This window comes from Hordeum vulgare, chromosome 6H (assembly GCF_904849725.1).
Source record: "Hordeum vulgare subsp. vulgare chromosome 6H, MorexV3_pseudomolecules_assembly, whole genome shotgun sequence".
In the NCBI taxonomy this organism is placed as follows: Eukaryota; Viridiplantae; Streptophyta; class Magnoliopsida; order Poales; family Poaceae; genus Hordeum; species Hordeum vulgare.
The window spans coordinates 380,484,285-380,501,781 of NC_058523.1; positions in this window are offsets into that span (position 1 = coordinate 380,484,285).

A 17,497-nucleotide genomic window follows, 5' to 3' on the forward strand; every position below is an offset into this window, starting at 1 on the left:
CGGAGTGACACCATGGTCTCCATCATCATGATCTCCATCATCGTGTCTCCGTGAAGTCGTCACGCCAACTACTACTATCACTACTACTATAGCTAACCGTTAGCAATGAAGTAAAAGTAGTAAGCACATGGCGTTGCTTCTCATACAATAAATTAAGACAACTCCTATGGCTCCTGTCGGTTGTCACACTCATCGACATGCAAGTCGTGAAACCTATTACAATAACATGATCATCTCATACATCATACATGCAACATCACAACTTTTGCCATATCACATCACATGTCAAACCCTGCAAAAAGAAGTTAGACGTCCTCTAATTGTTGTTGCAAGTTTTACGTGGCTGATTTGGGTTTCTAGCAAGAACGCCTTCTTACCTACGTGACAGCCACAACGATGATACGCCAAAGCTATTTACCCTTCATAAGGACCCTTTTCATCAAATCCAATCCGACTAGAGTAGGAGAGACAGACACCCGCTAGCCACCTTTATGCACGGTGTGCATGTCCGTCGGTGGAACCAGTCTCACGTAAGCGTACGTGTAAATTCGGTCCGGGCCACTTCATCCCAAAATACCGCCGGAAAAGAATAAGACTAGTAGCGGCAAGCAAATTTACAAATCATCGCCCACAACTTTTGTGTTCTACTCGTGCATAGAATCTACGCATAGAAAACCTGGCTCGGATGCCACTGTTGGGCAACGTAGCATAAATTCAAAAAATTTCCTACGCATATTTAGATCTTCCTATGGAGAGACCAGCAACGAGAGAGGGGTGAGTGCATCTTCATACCTTTGAAGATCGCTAAGCAGAAGCGTTGCTAGAACGCGGTTGATGGAGTCGTACTCGCAGCGATTCCGATCTAGTGCCGAACTACGACACCTCCGCGTTCAACACACGTGCAGCCCGGTGACGTCTCCCGCACCTTGATCCAGAAAGGAGGAGGGAGAGGTTGGGGAAGAACTCCAGCAGCACGACGGCGTGGTGTCCATGGAGAGACGAGGTCTCCCGGCACGGCTTCACCAAGCACCGGCAGAGAGGAGGAGGAAGAAGGGCAGGGCTGCGCCGAGAGAGAAAGAAAACCGTGTGTAAAACATCCCCGAAACCTCAACTATATATAGGGGGAGGGGGAGGGGGCGCAACCCTTAGGGTTCCCACCCCCAAGGGGTGCGGCATCCCTAGATGGGAGAGGGGGCGGCGGCCAGGGCAGGGAGGAGGGGTGGTGCGCACCCCTGGTGGGCCTTAGGCCCACGTGGCTTAGGGTTTGCCCCCTTCCCTCTCCCCTGCGCATTGGGCTGAGTGGGGAGGCGCACAAGCCCACCTAGGGGCTGGTTCCCTCCCCCACTTGGCCCACCTTACCTCCCGGGGTCGTTGCCCCCTTCGGTGGACCCCCGGGACCACCTCCGGTGGTCCCGGTACGTTACCGGTGATGCCTGAAACACTTCCGGTGTCTGAAATCATCCGTCCTATATATCAATCTTTACCTCCAGACCATTCCGGAGCTCCTCGTGACGTCCGGGATCTCATCCGAGACTCTGAACAACTTTCGGTAACCTCGTATAACAATTCCCTATAACCCTACCGTCATCGAACCTTAAGAGTGTAGACCCTACGGGTTCGGGAGACAGGCAGACATGACCGAGACACCTCTCCGGCCAATAACCATCAGCGGGGTCTGGATACCCATGGTGGCTCCCACTTGCTCCATGATGATCTCATCGGATGAACCACGATGTCAAGGATTCAGTTAATCCCGTATACGATTCCCTTTGTCTGTTAGCATAGAACTTGCCCGAGATTCGATCGTCGGTATATCCATACCTTGTTCAATCTCGTTACCGGTAAGTCTCTTTACTCGTTCCGTAGCACGTCATCGTGTGACTAACTCCGTAGTCACATTGAGCTCATGATGATGTTCTACCGAGTGGGCCCAGAGATACCTCTCCATCACACGGAGTGACAAATCCCGATCTCGATTCGTGCCAACCCAACAGACACTTTCAGAGGTACCCGTAGTGCACCTTTATAGTCACCCAGTTACGTTGTGACATTTGATACACCCAAAGCACTCCTACGGTATCCGGGAGTTGCACAATCTCACGGTCGAAGGAAAAGACACTTGACATTAGAAAAGCTTTAGCATACGAACAATACGATCTAGTGCTATGCTTAGGATTGGGTCTTGTCCATCACATCATTCTCCCAATGATGTGATCCCGTTATCAATGACATCTAATGCCCATGATCAGGAAACCATGATCATCTATTGACCAACGAGCTAGCCAACTAGAGGCTTGCTAGGGACACATTGTAATACATGTATTACTGTTTCCTGTTAATACAATTATAGCATGAACAATATTACTGTTTCCTGTTAATACAATTATAGCATGAACAATAGACGATTATCATGAACAAGGAAATATGATAATAACCATTTTATTATTGCCTCTAGGGCATATTTCCAACACTGGATTCCCGTATTGGATCCTACACATTCTAAAAAGATATTTATAGTCCGAACCACGATGTCAAGTATTCAATCAATCACGTATACTGTTCCCTTTGTCCGTCGGTATGTTACTTGCCCAAGATTCGATCGTCGATATCTCCATACCTAGTTCAATCTCGTTACCGACAAGTCTCTTTACTCGTTCCGTAATACAAGATCACGTGACTAACTCCTTAGTCACATTGCTTGCAAGCTCATTGTGGTGTCGTATTACGAAGTGGTCCCTAGAGATACCTCTCCATCATACGGAGTGACAAATCCCAGTCTCGATTCATGCCAACTGAACAGACACCTTCGGAGATACCTGTAGAGCACCTTTATGGTCACCCAGTTACGTTGTGACATTTGATACACATGGGCATTCTTCGAGTGCCCGGGCGTTGCATGATATCATGTTCATAGAAACATCTACTTAACATGCAGAAAACAGTAGCAATACACGGACACGATCATATGCTACATTCATAGTTCAGGTCTTGCCCATCACATAATTCTCCTAATGATTTGATCCCGTCATCAAATGACAAGTCATGTCTATGATCAGGAAACCTTGACCATCTTTGATCAACGAGCTAGTCCTTAGAGGCTCACTAGGGATAGTGTGTTGTCCATGTATCCACACATGTATTTTAGTTTCCAATCAATATAATTCTAGCATGGATAATAAACGATTATCATGAACAAGGAAATATAATAATAACTATTTTTTATTGCCTCTAAGGCATATTCCCAACAGTCTCCCACTTGCACTAGAGTCAATAATCTGGTTCACATCACTATGTGATTCACACCCAATAAGTTCTGGGGATTAATCATGTTTTGCTTGTGAGAGGGCTTTTAAGTCAATGGTTCTGAATCTTTCAGATCCGTGTGTGCTTTACAAATATCTATGTCCTACCGTAGATGTTGCTACCATGCTCCACTTGGAACTATTCTGAATGACTGCTCCATTATACGAATCTGGTATGCTACTCAGAGTCATTTTGGTTGGTGTCAAAGATTGCATCGACGTAACTCTTTACAACGAACTCTTTTATCACCTCCATAATCGAGAAACATTCCTTAGTCCTCTAGTTACAAAGGATAATTTTGACCGCTCTCCAGTGATCCATTCCTGGATCACACTTGTACCCCTTGACAGACTCATGGCAAGACACACATCAGTTGCGATACACAGCATGGCACACTATAGAGCCTATGGCTAAGGCATAGGGGACGACCTTCGTCCTTTATCTTTCTTCTTTCGTGGTCGACCTTTGAGTCTTACTCAAATCCACACCTTACAACACAACCAAGAACTCCTTCTTTGACCGATCTATTTTGCACTCCTTCAAAATCTTGTCAAGGTATGTATTCATTGAAAGTTTTATCAAGCGTCTTGGTCTATCTCTATAGATCTTGATGCTTAATGTTCAAGTAGCTTAATCCAGGTTTTCCTTTGAAAAACTCCTTTCAAAAAACTGATATGCTTTACAGAAATCCTACATCATTTCCGATCATCAATATTTTAACCACATATACTTATGAGAAATCCTATAGTGCTTCCACTCACCTTCTTGGAAATACAAGTTTCTCATAAACTGTGTATAAACCCAAAAGCTTTAACCATCACATCAAAGCATATATTCCAACTCCGAGATGCTTGCTCTAGTCCATAGAAGGATTGCTCGAGCTTGCATGCTTGTTAGCATCCTTAGGAATGACAAAACCTTCTAGTTGTATCACATACAGCCTTTCCTCAAGGAAATAATGTTTTGACATCCATGTGCGAGATTTCATAATCAAAAATGTACCAACTGCTAACATAATTCCAACAGACTTTAGCATCGCTATGAGTGATAAATTCTCATCATAGTCAATTCCTTGAACTTGTCGGAAACCACTTTGTGACAAGTCAAGCTTTATAAATGGTGACATTTACCATCATTGTACTTCTTCCTTTTAAAGATCCATTTTTTACTTAATAGCTTTATGACCATCAAGTAGTTCTTCCAAAGTCCACACTTTGTTTTCATACATGGATCCTATCTCAGATTTCATGGCCTTCACCCACTTGTCAGAATCCGGGCCCACCATCACTTCTCCATAGCTCGCAGGTTCATTGTTGTCCAACAACATGACCTCCAAGACAGGATTACCATACCATTGTGGGGCAGTACGTGTCCTTTTTGACCTACGAGGTTTGGTAGTAACTTGATCTAAAGCTTCATGATCATCATCATTGGATTCCTCTTCAATTTGGCATGGGCGCCACAGGAAAAACTTCCTGCGCCCTTCTACACTCTGTTTGAAGTGACGGTTCAACAACCTTATCAAGTTCGAACATCGTCCCTCTGAATTCTTCCAAGAGAAACTATTTCTCAAGAAAGGACACGTTTTTAGCAACAAACACTTTGCTTTCGGATCGCAGATAGGAGGTATACCCAACTATTTTAGGTATCCTATGAAAATGCATTTATCCGCTTTGGGTTCGAGCTTCTTAGGCTGAAGCCTATAAACATCACAACCCTAAACTTTAAGAAACGACAGTTCAGGTTTCTCTAACCATAGTTCACATGGTGTCATCTCAACAGAATTATATGGCAGCCTATTTAAAGTGAATGTGGTTACCTCTAATGCTTAACCCCAAAAGATAGTGGTAATTCAATAAGAGACATCAAAGAACGCGCCATATTCAATAGGGCACGACTACGGTGTTCGTACACACCATCGCACTATGGTGTTCCAGGTTGCATGAGTTGTGAAACTATTTTTACAATGTCTTAAATGTATACCAAACTTGTGACTCACATATATCACCTTTACAATCATATCGTAGATATTTCATCCTCTTGTCACGACGATCTTAAACTTCACTCTGAAATTGCTTGAATTTTTCAATATTCAACGCTCGTGATTCGTCAAGTAAATATATCTGTATCTACTCAAGTCATTTGTGACGTAAGAACATAACGATATCTACTGCGTGCTTCAGCACTCATTGTACTACATAGATCAAAATGTATTATTTCCAATAAGTCACTTTCTTGTTCCATCTCACTGGAAAACGAGGCCATCAGTCATCTTGCCCATGTGGCATGGTTTGCTTGTCTCAAGTGATCTGAAATCAAGTGAGTCCAAAATATCCATTTGCAAGGAGTTTCTTCATGCGTTTACACCAATAGGCATGGTTGGCGTGTCTCAAACGATTCAAAAATCAAGTGAGTCCAAAGATCCATTAGTATGGAGTTTCTTCATGCGCTTACACCAATATGACTTAAGCGACAGTGCCACAAGTAAGTGGTACTATCATTAGTACTTTGTATCTTTTGGCATCAATATTATGAACATGTGTATTACTACGATCGAGATTCAATAAACCATTCACATTAGGTGCATGACCATTGAAGGTATTGTTCATGTAAACAGAATAACCATTATTCTTTGACTGAAATGAATAACCGCATTGCAATAAACACGATCGAATCATGTTCATGCTCAATGCAAACAACAAACAACATTTTTTAGGTTCAACACCAATCCCGAAGGTAGAGAGAGCATGCGATGGTGATCACATCAACCTTGGAAGCACTTCCAACACATATCGTCACCTTGCCTTTAGCTAGTCTCCATTTATTCTGTAGCTTATACTTTGAGTTACCAACATTTAGCAACTGAACCGGTATCTAAAACCCACGTGCTACTAGGAGTACTAGTAATGTACACATCAACAACACGTATATCTAATATACTTCTGTTGACGTTGTCAGCCTTCTTATCTACCAAGTATCCACGACGGTCCCCTCTCAGTGACCATTACCCTCATCATAGAAGCACTTAGTCTCGGGTATGGGTTTAACCTTGGGTTTCTTCATTGGAGTGACAACTGACTTGTCATTCTCGAAGTTTCCCTTCATCCCTTTGCCCTTCTTGAAACTAGTGGTTTTTACTAACCATCAACACTTGATGCTCCTTCTTGATTTCTACCTTCGCGGTATCAAACATTGTGAATAGCTCAAGGATCATCTTCTCCATCCCTGGTATGCCATGGTTCATCATGAAGCTCAGTAGCTTGGTGGCAGTGACTTTGGAGAACCATGTCAATCACTATCTCATCTGGAAGATCAACTCCCACTTGATTCAAGTGATTGTAGCACCGAGACAATCTGAGCACATGCTCAACAGTTGAGATTTTCTCCTTTACTTTGTGGGAAAATAATCTAGTCGGAGGTCTCATACCTCTCAACACGGGCACGAGCCTGAAATCCCAATTTCAGCTCTTGGAACATCTCATATTTTCCATGACGTTCAAAACGTCTTGGGTACCTCAATTCTAAACTGTAAAGCATGACACATCGAACTATCACATAGTCATCAAAAACGTGTATGTCAGATGTTCGCAACATCCAGAGACGACGCTCGGGGGTACCACATCGAGCAGCGCATTAAGGACATAAGCCTTCTGTGTAGCAATGAGGACAATCCTAAGTTTACGGACCCAGTCCGCATAATTGCTACTATCATCTTTCAACTTAGTTTTCTCTAGGAACATATCAAAAACAAGGGAGCTATAGTGCAAGCTAATCATCTACAACATAATTTTCAAAGACATTTTGACTATGTTCATGATAATGAGTTCAATTAATCATATTACTTAAGAACTCCCACTCAAATTGACATCCCTCTGGTCATTCGAGTGGTACATGATCCTAATCCACCAACCCATGTCCGAACATCACGTGAGATGAGGTGGCTTCAATGGTGAACATCTCCATGTTGATCATATCTACTATATGACTCATGTTTGACCTTTCGGTCTCCTGTGTTCCGAGGTCATGCATGGACATGCTAGGCTCGTCAAGTTTAACCCGAGTGTTCCACGTGTGCAAAACTGTCTTTCACCCGTTGTATGTGAACGTAGAGTCTATCACACCCAATCATCACGTGGTGTCTCGAAACGACGAACTTTCGCAATGGTGCACACTCGGGGATAACACAATTTTATCTTGAAATTTTATTAAGGGATCACCTTATAATGCTACCATTGTCCTAAACAAAACAAGGTGAATAAAAGGATTAACATCACATGCAAATCATAAGTGACATGATATGACCACGAACTTGTGCTTTTTGATCTCCATCTTCAAAGCACCGGCATGATCTCCATCGTCACCGGCACAACACCATGATATCCATCATTGTGTCGACATCAAGGTTGTTGCTCCAACCATGCTTGTACTACTATTGCTACCTTTTAGCGATAAAGTAAAGTATTACATAGCACTTAATGATTGACATGCAGGTCATACAATAATTAAAGACAACCCTATGGATCTTGTCGGTTGGTGTAGCATCGACATGCAAGTCGACATAAACTATTACAACATGATCATCTCATACATCAAATATATAACATCATGTCTTTGGCCATATCATATCACAACATACCCTGCAAAAGCAAGTTAGACATCCTCTAATTTGTTGTTGCATGTTTTATGTGGCTGTTATGGGTATCTAGTAACAACGATTGTTACCTACACAAAACCACAATGGTGATATGCAAGTTGTTATTTAACCTTCTATAAGGACCGCCTCTATCGAATGTGATTCAATTAAAGTGGGAGAGATAGACACCCGCCATCCATCTTTATGTAACAAGTTGCATGTGAGTCGATGGAACCGGTCTCTCATACGTGGACGAGTAAAGTTCGTCCAGGTCGCTTCATCCCATAATACTGTTGAATCAAGAAAAGACTAAGGAGGGAAGCAATCTGAATATCAACGCCCACAATCTACTTTTTGTTCTACTCATGATGTCATCTACGCATAGACCTAGCTCTGATACCATTGTTGGGGAACGTCGCATGGGAAACAAAAAGTTCCTACTCTCACTAAGATCAATTTATGAAGACTAACATCCACAAGGGGGGGGTGCATCTACATACACTTGTAGATTGCTAAGAGGAAGTGTATATAATGTGGTTGGTGTAGTCGAACATCTTCATGATCCAAATCGCAATCCATCCCGCGATGCCATTACGATCCGTCCCGCGATTCCATCACGATCCATCCCGATCTATTGCCAAACGGATGGCACCTCCGCGTTCAGCACACGCACGACTCGATGACGTCTCCTGCTTATCGATCCAGCAATAGCTGAAGGAGAAGTAGATGGGATCTCCACCAGCACGACGGCATGGTGGAGGCGATGGTGGAGCAGTGTCAGGAGGGCTTCGCCAAGCGCTGCTGGAACCGATCTCACGAGAAAACAGAGTTATGGGAGAGGTAGGGCTGCCACCAGGGCGTGGGAATTGGTGTGTTTAGCCCCTCCCTCTCCCCTACTATATATAGGAGGAAAGGGGGAGGGCTGGGTTGCAGTTGTAGCCACTCCTCCAAGGAGGGGGCGTGGGCCTAGGGAGGTTTCCTCCCTCCCTAAGGCACCTAGGAGGTGTCTTTCCCTTTAGGGACTCTTCCCTCCCAACCGCATGGGCCATTGGGGGCTGGCACAACAAGGCTTGGACGCCTCCTTATAGCCCATGAATGTCCTAGGGGATGGAGGGACCCTTCCAGACTCCTCTAGAACCCTCTGGAACCTTCAGGAACCTTCTAGAAGCTTCCCGGTACAATACCGATAAAACACAAAACTTTTCCGGTAGCCAAAATAGGACTTCCCATATATAAATCTTTACCTCCAGACCATTCCGACGCTCCTCGTGAAGTCCGGGATCTCATACAAGACTCTGAACAACATTCGATCAACAACGTACATATCCCAGTACTACTCTAGCATCACCGATACTCTAGCGTCGCCGAACGTTAAATGTGCAGACCCTGCAGGTTTGAGAAATATGCAAACATGACCGAGACACTCTGTGGTCAATAACCAATAGCGGGACCTGGATGCACATATTGGCTCCTACACATTCTACGAAGATCTTTATCGTCTGAACCACGATGTAAAGTATTCGATCATCCCGTATACTCTTCCCTTTGTCCATCGGTATGTTACTTTCCCGAGATTCAATCGTCGGTATCTCCATACCTAGTTCAATATCCTTACTCGCAAGTCTCTTTACTCCTTCAATAATACAATATCCGGTGGCAACTCCTTAGTCACTTCGCTTGCTAGCTCATTGTGATGTTATATTACCGAGTGGTCCCTAGAGATATCTCTCGGTCATACGGAGTGACAAATCCAAGTCTTAATTCACGCAAACCCAACAGACACCTTCGGAGATACCTCTAGAGCACCTTCATAGTCACCCAGTTACGTTGTGACATTCGATACACACAAAGCATTCTTCCGGTGCCCGAGAGTTGCATGATCTCATGGTCATAGATATATATACTTTACATGCAGAAAACAGTAGCAATAAACTAACAAGATCATATGCTACATTCTTAGTTCGGGTCTTTCCCATCACATCATTCTCCTAATGATGTGATCCCGTTATCAAATGACAACTCATGTCTATGGTCAGGAAACCTTGACAATCTTTGATCAATGAGCTAGTCCTTCGATGCTCACTAGGGACAGTGTGTTGTCTATGTATCCATGATGACCCACAAGTATAGGGGATCAATCATAGTCCTTTCGATAAGTAAGAGTGTCGAACACAACGAGGAGCAGAAGGATCTGACAAGTGGTTTTCAGCAAGGTAAAATCTGCAGGCACTGAAATTGTCGGTAACAAGTGATTGTGTGGTGAGATGATTCGCAGCAAGCAACAAGTAACAAAAGTAGCAACAGTGCAGCAAAGTGGCCCAATCCCTTTTGTAGCAAGGGACAAGCCTGGACAAAGTCTTATAGGAGGAAAAACGCTCCCGAGGACACAGGGGAATTTCTGTCATGCTAGTTTCATCATGTTCATATGATTCGCGTTTGTTACTTTGATAGTTTGATATGTGGGTGGACCGGCGCTTGGGTACTGCCCTTACTTGGACAAGCATCCCACTTATGATTAACCCCTCTCGCAAGCATCCGCAACTACGAAAGAAGAATTAAGACAAAGTCTAACCATAGCATTAAACTAGTGGATCCAAATCAGCCCCTTACGAAGCAACACATAAACTAGGGTTTAAGCTTCTGTCACTCTAGCAACCCATCATCTACTTACTACTTCCCAATGCCTTCCTCTAGGCCCAAATAATGGTGAAGTGTTATGTAGTCGACGTTCACATAACACCACTAGAGGAAAAACAACATACAACACATCAAAATATCGAACGAATACCAAATTCACATGACTACTATTAGCATGACTTATCCCATGTCCTCGGGAACAAAAGTAACTACTCACAAAGCATAATCATATTCATGACCAGAGAGGTAATGAGTAGCATCAAGGACCTGAACATAAACTCTTCCACCAAGTAATCCAACTAGCATCAACTACAAAGAGTAATCAACACTACTAGCAACCTTACAAGTACCAATCGGAGTCGCGAGACGGAGATTGGTTAAAAGTGATGAACTAGGGTTTGGAGATGAGATGGTGCTGATGAAGATGTTTATGGTGACGAGTCCCCTCCGATGAGAGGAGTGTTGGTGATGACGATGGCGACGATTTCCCCCTCCGGGAGGGAAGTTTCCCCGGCAGGATCGTCCTGTCGGAGCTCTAGATTGGTTCTGCTCAAGTTCCGCCTCGTGGCGGCGGCGAATCCATGAAAAATATCCTCTCTGATTTTTTTTTGTGGACGAAACCCTTCATATAACAGAAGAGGGGGGCCTGTGGGCCAGCAGGCTGCCCACAAGCCCTCATGGCGCGGCCTGGGGGGTGGCCGCACCGTGCAGGCTTGTGGCCACCTGCTAGCGCCCCTCTGGCGCTTCTTCGGCCCAGTATTTTTTATAAATCCGGGAAAAAATCATCGTTGATTTTTACGGCCGTTTGGAGTTGCGCAGAATAGGTATCTCAACTTTGCTCCACTTTCGGGCCAGAATTCCAATTGCCCGCATTCTCCCTCTTCATGTAAACCTTGCAAAATAAGAGAGAAAAGGCATAAGTATTGTACCGTGAAGTGAAATAACAGCCCAATAAGCGATAAATATCAACATGAAAACATGATGCATAATGGACGTATCAATCCACTCATGTATTTGAGTTCCGAATCAATACAATTCTAGCATGGATAATAAATGATTAACATGAAAAAGGAAATATAATAATAAATAATTTATTATTGCCTCTAGGGCATATTTCCAACTTGGTGTACCAAGACAAGTTGTGTGTGTGTGTTTTCAAAAACGGAGAGATTTAAGATTTGTCGACCGTCCCAACCTTACATGTACGACCACGAGACCCCATTATGGGATGATGCTTTGTTGATTACTTTGGTCGATGGTAGAAGAGAGCCCGCATTACTAGTGGCAGGAGTGGCGTGGTCACTCTTGATACCGGGTCATGCCACGTAGGGTTACCATGGGCTATTTTTATGGACACGGGGCACACCATTGGTCCCTTCATGAATGGTACGATCTAAAGCGAGGCTCATAGGATGAATATCATGGGGGCTATGTGCCAACGAGTGGACTCTTTTTTAGCATCGTTAGGGGAAATGCATTGTTCGGGTGCTTACCTCATGTATGCAATATACCACGTGTCGTGGATGACATGGAAGATCCTTGAGTCTTGTGGGTACGACGCGCAACCACTACAGACTCTAAAACTATTCGAATAGTCATGTCCACGGACAAGTGCTATTGGGTGCTGCTGCTTAAACTACGTCCAATATTTTCACAAACTTGGTGTGTGTGAGTAAGAAAGATGATCGTGTGAGAAAGGTGATGCTTATGCTAAGTCGGATGATGTGACATGTATAATGAACATGGGATGTTCAACCCCTGCTTATGATGATATCTATAACTTGTTCGTATGGATATCTGCAACCTGTTGATAGATGCTTTTACAAGTTTACTGATTTTGAGAATGCACTCAAAACTAGCTTTCTATAACTTGACTACCTAGTGTTATTTCATGCATTGTTATCGCCTTGTTGCAAATATGGGTTACTTGCGAGTACATTCAAAGTACTCATTGTCTTGCCACTGGTTATTTTATTGGCCAGGCATGAGGGAACAAGATATGGTGAAGATTACCATGGTGACGTACGTTCGAGCTAGGACGCTTCCCAGTCAGAATGCCTCTAGGGTTAAGCTAGATGGCATGGGTTCATGCTATCGTTGAAGATTTCTGTTGCAAATATATGAAGATTTGGCCATAAAGGCCACATTCAAGTAAAACAATATGTAAAGGATGTTAGAATCTTGTTATTCATTTTCTGTATGGTCAGTGAACAGTGATCTTAGGATCACTGTGCATGTTCATTCAGTGATCACAACTTATGAGACGGGGTCCCCACAATGCCATCCCGTGCGGTTGCGTCGCCGCGCCCCACGGACGCGCCTTGCTAGCAATATAAAAAAGTGCCCCCTGTCACCATCCTCGGGCACGAGGAGAAGAAGGCCCTGTCACCGCCTAGGTGGAATGGATGAGAGAGGAGGGGCAATGGCGGCAGATCTAGGCTCCCCCCATCCACCCGCGGGGACGACGGGAGGAGAGGAGATCTGGGTTTTGGGGGATCACTAGACGTCTAGTATGTATAATAAATATCAAAATTAGATGCAAGGTTTCTTAAAAGCCAAATATTAGGCGCAAATATAAATTATGACCAAGCCGTCAAGGACTAGCACTAGCCAAACTTTAGTAAGGGGCGATGTGCGATGCTTGATAGAATTGTCCTGTTGTTCCTGATCTTGCCTTACCTTTTTTGATCAATCTATCGTCTACAATCTATGAAGAAATTATAAATGAAGGGACGCCATAGTCGCGTCGTGCTTATCACCTTGCCTTCCAACTATTGCGTTGGTGGAATATTGTCTCCTGGAGTCTGATCAATCATTCATTAGCAGGGAAGCCAAAGATCGAGCAGTGTGCCAACCTGCTTCTAGCGAGCCGAGCGGCCGAGTCCAAGGGACAAGGCCCAGTTGAGGAGGAGGGATAACCCAAGGCATGGGACACCCAATTCGGCTTCGTGCTTAGGGTGCCCCTATGTCTCTCCTATAATGAGGCGTGAGAAAACCTCGCATCAAGCCGAGCCCAAGATTGACTAGCCCAAGCACACTCGTGGCCACATGCTCAATTTTGTTTCCGTTTCCTTTTCGTGTTTTTTGTTTTTGTTTTGTTTTTTTACTTTCTTTTATACTTCCAAATATTATAAATAAATCAAATATTTTCTTTTACATAAATGTTTGAACAGAATGTTAACCAAGCATTAGAAAAAATGTTAAATGTGTATAGAGAACGTGTTTCTCATTCATACAAAGATATATTCAATTTTGTGACAAGACTTGAACATGTATTTAAAAATCTTATCCAAGGATGTGGAAAAAATGTTAACACTTATTTGAAAATTGTTAATCAAGCATCTAAAATCCGGTAAATGTGTATAGAAAAAATCTTGGCCATGTATTGAAAAATGTTGAACTTGTATTTGAAAAATGTTAATCAAGCATTTTTTTAATGATTATAGAAAAAATGTTGACCATGTATTGAAAAATGTTAAACCTGTATATGAAAAATGTTAATCAAGCATTCGAAAATGTAAAATGTGTATAGAAAAATTGTTGACCATGTATTAAAAAAACTTGTATTTGAAATTGTTAAATGTGTATAAAAAACTTTTAACCATGCATTAAAAAATGTTAATGTGAACCAACCTGTGGTTGGATAGTTAGAGGGAGAGTGGTATACCGAGCCCATGAGGGTTTAAAGCCTGGTGCTCGCATTCTTTCTGAATTTATTTTAGGATTTCCGGCGATGCACATTCAGTGAAAGGAGACGTTCCCGTCAACGACGACGTGCCTACAGTGACTTCAAAAATCTCAAGATGATATGCTAGCTCACTATCTCTAAGATCCTCATAGGGAAACGTGTGCGTGTACCGTTTATACAGATAAGTGTATGCGTGTGTATATGAGTACTCGCGTTTATACCATGTTTAAAAAATATTGTATTTGCAAAATTTTAAATGTGTATTAAAAAATATATTAAATATATACCAAAAATGTATATAGAAAAACTATGAATAACAAGAGAAAACAGAAAAAATATGAAAAAGAAAAAAGAAACAAAAAATCTAATAAAAATAAAGAAGAGAAAAAGTCACTGAAAACCGAGAAAGAAACAAAGAAAATCAAATTAAAATAAAATAAGAAGGAAAAGAAAAACCGAGTGAAAAAAGAATGAAAGAAAGAAAAAATTGTTAAAAGATAAAACAAAAGCGTAGAAAACCTGTGAAAAAACCAACTTTTCCCCCTCAAGTTAGTCGAGTTCTACTAGTTTACCATGAACCCGACTCTAACCTTGTTGCTTGTAGCTCTACAAAACCTCGAGAGACTTGGGATCGGTCCCGCCTTGTTGCTTGTAGCTCTATCCAGCCCATGAGGGGCACTGTGTTGTCTATGTATCCACACATATATTTGAGTTTTCAATCAATACAATTCTAGCATGGATAATAAAAGATTATCATGAAAAATAAAATATAATAATAAATAATTTATTATTGCCTCTAGGGCATATTTTCAACATGGTCTACCAAGACAAGTTGTGCGTGTGTGATTTAAAAACGGAGAGATTTAAAATTTGTCGACCGTCCCAACCTTACATGTGCGGTCACGAGACCCCATTATGGGACGAGGCTTTGTTGATTACTTTGGTCGATGCTAGAAGAGAGCCCGCATTACTAGTGGCAGGAGTGACGTGGTCACTCTTGATACCGGGTCATGCCAAGTAGGGTGACCATGTGCTATTTTTACAGACACGGGGCACACCGTTGGTCCCTTCACGAATGGTACGATCTGAAGCGAGGCTCATAGGATAAATATCATGCGGGCTATGTGCCAACGAGTGCACTCTTTTTTAGTATCATTCGGGGAAAGGCATTGTTCGGGTGCTTACCTCATGTATGCAATATACCATGTGTCGTGGATGACATGGAAGATCCCTGAGTCTTGTGGGTACGACGCGCGACCACTACAGACTCTAGAAGTATTTGAATAGTCGTGTCCACGGACAAGTATAGTTGGGTGTTGCTGCTTAAACTACGTCTGATATTTTCACAAACTTGGTGTGTGTGAGTGAGAAAGATGATCGTATGAGAAAGGTGATGCTTGTGCTAAGTCGGATGACTTGACATGTATAATGAACATGGGATGTTCAACCCCTGCTTATGATGATATCTATAACTTGTTTGTATGGATATCTGCAACCTGTTGATAGATGCTTTTACAAGTTGATTGATTATGACTATGCACTCAAAACTAGGTTTCTGCAACTTGACTACCTAGTGCTATTTCATGCATTGTTATCGCCTTGTTCCAAACATGGGTTACTTGCGAGTACATTCAAAGTACTCATTGGCTTGTCACTTGTTATTTTATTGGCCAAGCATGAGAGAACAGGACATGATGAAGATTACCATGGTGACGTAACTTCGAGCTAGGACGGTTTCGAGTCAGAATGCCTCTAGGGTTAAGCCAGATGGCATGAGTTCATGCTATCGTTGAAGATTTCCGCTCTAAATATATGAAGATTTAGCCATAAAGGCCACATTCAAGTAAAACAATACGTAAAGGATGTAAGAATCTTGTTATTCAGTTTATGTATGTTCAGTGAGCATTGATTTGTGGGATCATTGTGTGTGTTCATTCGGTGATCACAACTTATGAGTCGGGGTCCCCACAACGCCATCTCGTGTCGTTGCGTCGACGTTCCCCACGGACGCGCCTTGCCGCCAATAGAAAAAAGCGCCCCCTGCCGCCATCCTCGGGCACGAGGAGAAGAAGGCCCCGTCGCTACCTAGGTCGAACGGATGAGGGAGGAGGGGCAATGGCGGCATATGTGGGCTCCCCCCGGCCACCCGCAGGGACAACGCGAGGAGAGGAGATCTGGGTTTTAGGGGATCACTAGACGTCTAGTATGTACAAAAAATATCAAACTTAGATGCAAGTTTTCTTAAAAGCCAAACATTAGGCGCAAATATGAATTAATGGCCAAGCCGTCAAGGACTAGCACTAGCCAAACTTTTGTAAGGGGCGATGGGCGATGCTTGATAGAATTGTCCTGTTGTTCCTGATCTTGCCTTGCCCTTTTTGATCAATCTATCATCTACAATCTATAAAGAAAGTATAAATGAAGGGACACCGTAGTCGCATCGTGATTATCACCTTGCCTCCCAACTATTGCGTTTATGGAATATTGTCTCCTAGAGTCTGATCAATCATTCATTAGCAGTGAAGCCGAAGATCGAGCAGTGTGCCAACCTGCTTCTAGCGAGCCCAACGGCCGAGTCCAAGGGACAAGGCCCAGTTGAGGAGGAGGGATAACCCAAGGCATGGGATACCCAATTTGGCTTCGTGCTTAGAGTGCCCCTATGGCTCTCCTATAATGAGACGTGAGAAAACCTCGCATCAAGCCGAGCCCAAGATTGACTAGCCCAAGCACACTCCAGGCCACATGCTCAATTTTGTTTCTGTTTCCTTTTCGCGTTTTTTGTTTTTGTTTTTTTCTTTATTTTATACTTCCAAATATTACAAATAAATCAACTATATTTTTGTTTACATAAATGTTTGAACAAAATGTTAACCGAGCATTAGAAAAAATATTAGATGTGTATAGAGAAAGTGTTTCTCATTCATACAAAGATATATTCAATATTTGTGACAAGACTTGAACATGTATTTAAAAATCTTATCCAAGGATGTGGAAAAATGTTAACACTTATTTTAAAATTGTTAATCAAGCATCTAAAAACCGGTAAATGTGTATAGAAAAAAATCTTGGCGATGTATTGAAAAATGTTGAACTTGTATTTGAAAAATGTTAAGCATTTTTAATGATTATAGAAAAATGTTGACCATGTATTTAAAAATGTTAATCAAGCACTTGAAAATGTAAAATGTGTATAGAAAAACTGTTGACCATGTATTAAAAAAACTTGTATTTGAAAA